General features: G+C 40.3%; 1 long non-coding RNA gene across 2 annotated transcripts; it reads right to left on the bottom strand.

Moving 5' to 3' along the window:
- Positions 1 to 1,462: 1,462 nt before the first annotated feature.
- LOC137616292 (uncharacterized) lies at positions 1,463 to 3,861 on the bottom strand. 2 transcript variants are annotated; one of them, XR_011039383.1, is made up of 6 exons: positions 3,844 to 3,861; positions 3,452 to 3,579; positions 3,178 to 3,305; positions 2,904 to 3,031; positions 2,630 to 2,757; positions 1,463 to 2,483 (listed from the first exon to the last, which is right to left on the bottom strand). It is a non-coding gene; the product is annotated as an uncharacterized lncRNA (long non-coding RNA). The 2 variants fall into 2 exon arrangements; XR_011039382.1 differs by lacking the exon at positions 3,844 to 3,861 and having other exon boundaries at positions 3,452 to 3,681.
- Positions 3,862 to 6,703: the final 2,842 nt, after the last annotated feature.

Raw genomic sequence — 6,703 nt, 5'->3', positions numbered from 1 at the left:
TAGAGTTGAAGTTCTGTCTTAGTAGGCTTGTTTCTGGACAATGCAATAGGTAGTGTTGCAGAGGTTCATCTGTCAGTTGCCGACAGTTGTTGTCTTTCCGGTCTGTTGTGCTGCTGTGGCCTTGTCGATATCGATGATGATTTGCCAGTTGCATAGATATCCTAGTTGCAGTCTGCAAATAATGACTGCAACTTAGCGGGGAATATTTCTTGTAATAGGATACGGGATTAGGTTAGTTGCTTTGATGTACCATTTGGCCAATCTGGAGCCATCAAGAAAGGCTAGCCTTACTTCACTTGTCTTTTGCATGTTGTAAAAGGCTATCCTTTGATTCTTGATGGTTTTCAGTGATGTTGAAGTGATATTGATTGTCTAGCACATTATTGCAGACTTGGCTAGGTAATCGGCCTCGTCATTTCCAATGATTCCAGTGTGTTGGAATTCAATTCAGGATGATCAGCCTATTGTTGCTTTGGTGACCTAATGCTAGATACAGTACTGAATTGCTGTGATTAGGTAGACATTTTCAGTGGGTTCTTTTTTGCTGAGAGCCCGAATGGCTCCTCTTGAATCCGTGTGGATTGTTGTATTTCATCCAGGTAGACTGGCCGAGTGTTCTAGGGGTTTTGGCAATCGCCACTAGCTCAGTTTGCAGGGTGGAGGCGTGGTTGGAAAGCCTCCAGTTTTCTCTGTAGCCTGATGGAGAAATGATTGTTGCTGCTGCTGCTGTTGCAAGGATATCATAATCCAGTGATCCATCAGTATAGCAGATGTTCAAGGCGTAGGTGTTGCCGATTGCATTTTCGGCTGCTGCTGTAAGTTGTTCTGGCGTGCAGAGAGCTTTGCTTGCTGCTGGGAGGATGGTAAAGTTGTACTGGAAGGGGTTTGGTGACCACGGGGCCGAAGTGATGTAGCCATTGTGCTTTTATTTCTTATAGGCTTCATTTTGCATTTGCATTCCTCTAAGTGTATCCAGCAGTCTCTTTGCGTGTGTCCTTGGAGGATCAATCTCCTCTGCCAAGGATAAGGTGTCAATTGAGGTTGTTGTTCAGAAGTCTCTGTCTGCTTTGAATGACTTGAATATAATGCTGCAATTTCTGATATCTATCCTAGCCGAAATGAAAATTTGTTTAGTTTCATCTCTTTAGAAGCAGTCTTCGCCATATTTGAGAGCTTCTGATGAGTCTCATGACATTGTTTCGTACCACTTCTAAGGAAGCTTTTTGAGTTTCACTCACTGAGGTGACTGTAGGTGCTGCATAGTCGATGTGGGATTGAATTGTTAAATGTAGAACAGCCTTAGGAGGCTGTTTGATACTCCTTATTTAAGGGAGTCCGTTCATTTTATGGCTGAGAGGCGAATTTTTGTTTTCTCTCTGAAATAGGTTAATTCGCTGGTAGGTAATAGAGTTTTATTGATGATTACTCCTAGATACATAAAATGGGGGATAAAAATAAGTAATTTTCATGTTTTTTACTTTTATTGAAAAAATAATAATCTCTGTCAGACGTAGAAATAATATTTTCGACATATTGGGATGGTATAAAAATTAAACCACATACGTAGTATAATAAAAATTATGTATAATATTGTATCTAACCCATTTCAGAATTCTGCAGATTGAGGGGTAAATATGGGTAGTTTTCAAGTTATTTTTTACTTTTCTTGAAAAAAATACATATCTGGTTGCCAGACATAGAAATGATTTTTGCGCAGCATTGACTTGGTATATAATTTGATCCACATACATAAGTTTAAACCAAATCTTGTATAATATTGTAGATAACCCATTTCAAAATTCTGCAGACTAAGGGGTAGAAATGAGTAATTTTCACATTTTTTACTTTTCCCAACTAAACTACATCTGGTGGCCAGACATAAAAATAATTTTGAAGACTCATTGAGCTTGTATAGAACTTGAACCACATACATAGTATAATGAGAATCTTGTATAATATTGTATCTAACCCATTTCAGAATTCTGCAGATTGGGGGATAAAAATGGGTAATTTTCACTTTTTTTACTTTTCTCGAAAAAATACATCTCTGGTTGCCAGACAGAAATGTTATTGGCAATTTGAGTTTACATTTAACCTATTAATATACAGTATGACTCATATGTTTGCTTGGAAATCATTTTAACTCAAGATAATTTTTTATTATAGTACTTTAATTATAGCAAAAATTACATTGACTATAAATTTCAATCAAAAGGCCATCTTTATACTTAAAGGTGTTTTTTTTTTTTTTAACCACAAAAATATTATTGGACATTTGAATTTATATTTAACCTAACAATACATGACTTGACTGTTCACATGTAAATACCATTGAGTCAAGATGATTTTTTTTTTCAGTATAATACTTCAATAAATATTATGGGGTGATCTGGTAGCAGCAGCATCTGAGGTGATCTGGTGTCAGCGGCATGTGGCGTGCCCTCTTGGCAGTGGCATCTTGCATGACCTGGTGGCAGCGGCATCTGGCAAAAATCACCTTGACTATAAATTTCAATCAAAAGGCCATCTTTATACTTAAAGGTGCTTTTTTGAACCACAAAATATTATTGGACATTTGAATTTTTATTTAACTTTACAATACATGACTTGACTGTTCACATGTAAATACCTTTGAGTCAGGATGATTTTTTTTTTCAGTATAATACTTCAATAAATATTATGGGGTGATCTGGTAGCAGCAGTATCTGGGGTGACCTGGTGACAGCGGCATCAGTCATGACCTGGTGGCAGCGGCATCTGGCAAAAATCAACTTGACTATAAATTTCAATCAAAAGGCCATCTTTATACTTAAAGGTGCTTTTTTGAACCACAAAATATTATTGGACATTTGAATTTTTATTTAACTTTACAATACATGACTTGACTGTTCACATGTAAATACCTTTGAGTCAGGATGATTTTTTTTTTCAGTATAATACTTCAATAAATATTATGGGGTGATCTGGTAGCAGCAGTATCTGGGGTGACCTGGTGACAGCGGCATCAGTCATGACCTGGTGGCAGCGGCATCTGGCAAAAATCAACTTGACTATAAATTTCAATCAAAAGGCCATCTTTATACTTAAAGGTGCTTTTTTGAACCACAAAATATTATTGGACATTTGAATTTTTATTTAACTTTACAATACATGACTTGACTGTTCACATGTAAATACCTTTGAGTCAGGATGATTTTTTTTTTCAGTATAATACTTCAATAAATATTATGGGGTGATCTGGTAGCAGCAGTATCTGGGGTGACCTGGTGACAGCGGCATCAGTCATGACCTGGTGGCAGCGGCATCTGGCAAAAATCAACTTGACTATAAATTTCAATCAAAAGGCCATCTTTATACTTAAAGGTGCTTTTTTGAACCACAAAATATTATTGGACATTTGAATTTTTATTTAACTTTACAATACATGACTTGACTGTTCACATGTAAATACCTTTGAGTCAGGATGATTTTTTTTTTCAGTATAATACTTCAATAAATATTATGGGGTGATCTGGTAGCAGCAGTATCTGGGGTGACCTGGTGACAGCGGCATCAGTCATGACCTGGTGGCAGCGGCATCTGGCAAAAATCAACTTGACTATAAATTTCAATCAAAAGGCCATCTTTATACTTAAAGGTGCTTTTTTGAACCACAAAATATTATTGGACATTTGAATTTTTATTTAACTTCACAATACATGACTTGACTGTTCACATGTAAATACCTCCGAGTCAAGATTATTTTTTTTTCAGTATAATAATACAACATAAATATACCAAGGCACCTCCCCCAATTTTGGGGGGTTGCCGACATCAACAAATGAAACAAAACAAAAAGGGGACCTCTACTCTCTACGTTCCTCCCAGCCTGACAAGGAACCCAACCGAGTTCAGCTGGTACTGCTAGGGTGCCACAGCCCACCCTCCCACCCTCCCCCGTTGTCCACCACAGATGAAGCTTCATAATGCTGAATCCCCTACTGCTGCTACCTCCGTGGTCATCTAAGGCACCGGAGGAAGCAGCAGGGCCTACTGGAACTGCGTCACAATTGCTCGCCATTCATTCCTATTTCTAGCACGCTCTCTTGCCTCTAATGCAAAATTCTGGAATGGGTTAGATACAATATTATTCATGATTCTGATTATACTATGTATGGGGCTCAAATTCTATACCAACTCAATGTGGCGCAAAAATTGTTTCTATGTCTGGCAACCAGATATGTATATCAGTCGAGAAATGTCAAAAAATGTTATTTTTATTAGTAAAATAAATTTTTGAATATACTTACCCGATAATCATGTAGCTGTCAACTCCGTTGCCCGACAGAATTCTATGGAGGGATACGCCAGCTATCACAATACTAGAAGGGGGTGTATTTACCAGCGCCACCTGTGGCCAGGTACTCAAGTACTTCTTGTTGACACCTCCTCAATTATTCCTCGGTCCACTGGTTCTTTATGGGGAGGAAGGGAGGGTCGATTAAATCATGATTATCGGGTAAGTATATTCAAAAATTTATTTTACTAATAAAAATAACATTTTTCAATATTAAACTTACCCGATAATCATGTAGCTGATTCACACCCAGGGGGGTGGGTGAAAAACCAGTGTACAAGACTAAAGGATAGCTAAGTATCCCGTATTTCATATAATCAGTTATCCACAATAACAATGAAATAATAAGTACCTGGTAAGGAAGTCGACTTGAACCGTTACTCTGCCTTTAATAAGATCGTCTTCCTTACTGAGCGCAGCGTTCCTCTTGGGAGGCTGAATCAACTCAAAGGTGCTAAAGTATACAGGGCTGCAACCCATACTAAAGGACCTCATCACAACCTTTAACCTCGGCGCTTCTCAAGAAAGAATTGACCACCCGCCAAATCAACAAGGATGTGGAAGGCTTCTTAGCCGACCGTACAACCCATAAAAAGTATTCAAGAGAAAGGTTAAAAGGTTATGGGATTATGGAAATGTAGTGGCTGAGCCCTCGCCTACTACTGCATTCGTTGCTACGAATGGTCCCAGGGTGTAGCAGTACTCGTAAAGAGACTGGACATCTTTGAGATAGAATGATGCGAACACTGACTTGCTTCTCCAATAGGTTGCATCCATAACACTCTGCAGAGAATGGTTCTGTTTGAAGGCCACTGAAGTAGCCACAGCTCCCACTTCATGTGTCCTTACCTTCAGCAAAGCAAGGTCTTCTTCCTTCAGACGAGAATGTGTTTCTCTAATCAGAAGCCTGAATAGTAAGAAACTGAGTTCTTAGAACTTGGAAAAGAAGGTTTCTTGATAGCACACTATAAGGCTTCTGATTGTCCTTGTAAAGGTTAAGACCTTTTTAGATAGTACCTAAGAGCTCTAACTGGGCAAAGTACTCTTTTCAGATCATTCCCCACCAAGTTGGACAGGCTTGGGATCTCGAACGACTTAGGCCAAGGACATGAAGGAAGCTCGTTTAGCAAAAACCGAGCTGCAAGGAACATGTAGCCGTTTCAGATGTGAAAACAATGATCCTGCTGAAGGCGTGGATCTCACTTACTCTTTTAGCTGTTGTCAAGCACACGAGGAAAAGAGTTTTTAATGTGAGGTCCTAAAAAGAGGCTGATTGGAGAGGTTCAAATCTTGATGACATAAGGAACCTTAGGACCACGTCTAGATTCCAGCCTGGAGTGGACAACCGACGTTCCTTTGAGGTCTCAAAAGACCTAGGGAGGTCCTGTAGATCTTTGTTGGTGGAAAGATCCAAGCCTCTGTGGCGGAAAACCGCTGCCAACATACTTCTGTAACCCTTGATCGTAGGAGCTGAAAGGGATCTTACTTTCCTTAGATATAACAGGAAGTCAGCAATCTGGGTTACAGTGGTACTGGTTGAGGAAACTGCATTGGTCTTGTACCAGCTACGGAAGACTTCCCCTTGAGACTGATAGATTCTGAGAGTGGATGTTCTCCTTGCTTTGACAATCGCTCTGGCTGCCTCCTTCGAAAAGCCCCTAGCTCTTGAGAGTCTTTCGAAAGTCTGAAGGCAGTCAGACGAAGAGCGTGGAGGATTGGGTGTACCTTCTTTACGTGAGGTAGACTTAGAAGGTTCACTCCTAGAGGAAGAGTCCTGGGAATGTCGACCAGCCATTGCATTACCTCTAAGAACCATTCTCTCGCGGACCAGAGCGGAGCCAACCAACGTCAGCCGTGTCCCTTAGTGAGAGGAGAACTTCTGAAGTACTCTGTTGACAATCTTGAACGGCGGGAATGCATACAGGTCGAGATGGAACCAATCCAGCAGAAAAGCATCCACGTGAACTGCTGCTGGGTCTGGAATCGGAGAACAATACAACAGGAGTCTCTAGGTTATCGAGGTAGTGAACAGATCTATGGTTGGCTGACCCCACAGGGTCCAAAGTCTGTTGCAAACACTCTTGAGAAGGGTCCACTCTGTGGGGATGACCTGACCCTTCCGTCTGAGGTGATCTGCCATGACATTCATACCGCCCTGAATGAACCTCGTTACCAGTTAGCTTTCGATCTAAAGACCAGATGAGTAGGTCCCTTGCGATCTAGAACAACTTCCACGAAAGAGTCCCTCCCTGCTTGAAGATGTAAGCCAGGGCTGTGGTGTTGTCAGAGTCCACCTCCACCACTTTGTTAAGCTGGAGGGACTTGAAGTTTATCAAGGCCAGAATAACCGCCTACAACTTCTTGCAA

This window comes from Palaemon carinicauda, chromosome 22 (assembly GCF_036898095.1).
Source record: "Palaemon carinicauda isolate YSFRI2023 chromosome 22, ASM3689809v2, whole genome shotgun sequence".
NCBI classification, from domain to species: domain Eukaryota; kingdom Metazoa; phylum Arthropoda; class Malacostraca; order Decapoda; family Palaemonidae; genus Palaemon; species Palaemon carinicauda.
Note: the sequence above shows the minus strand (reverse complement) of the source record. Positions and strands in the feature narration are given on the sequence as shown.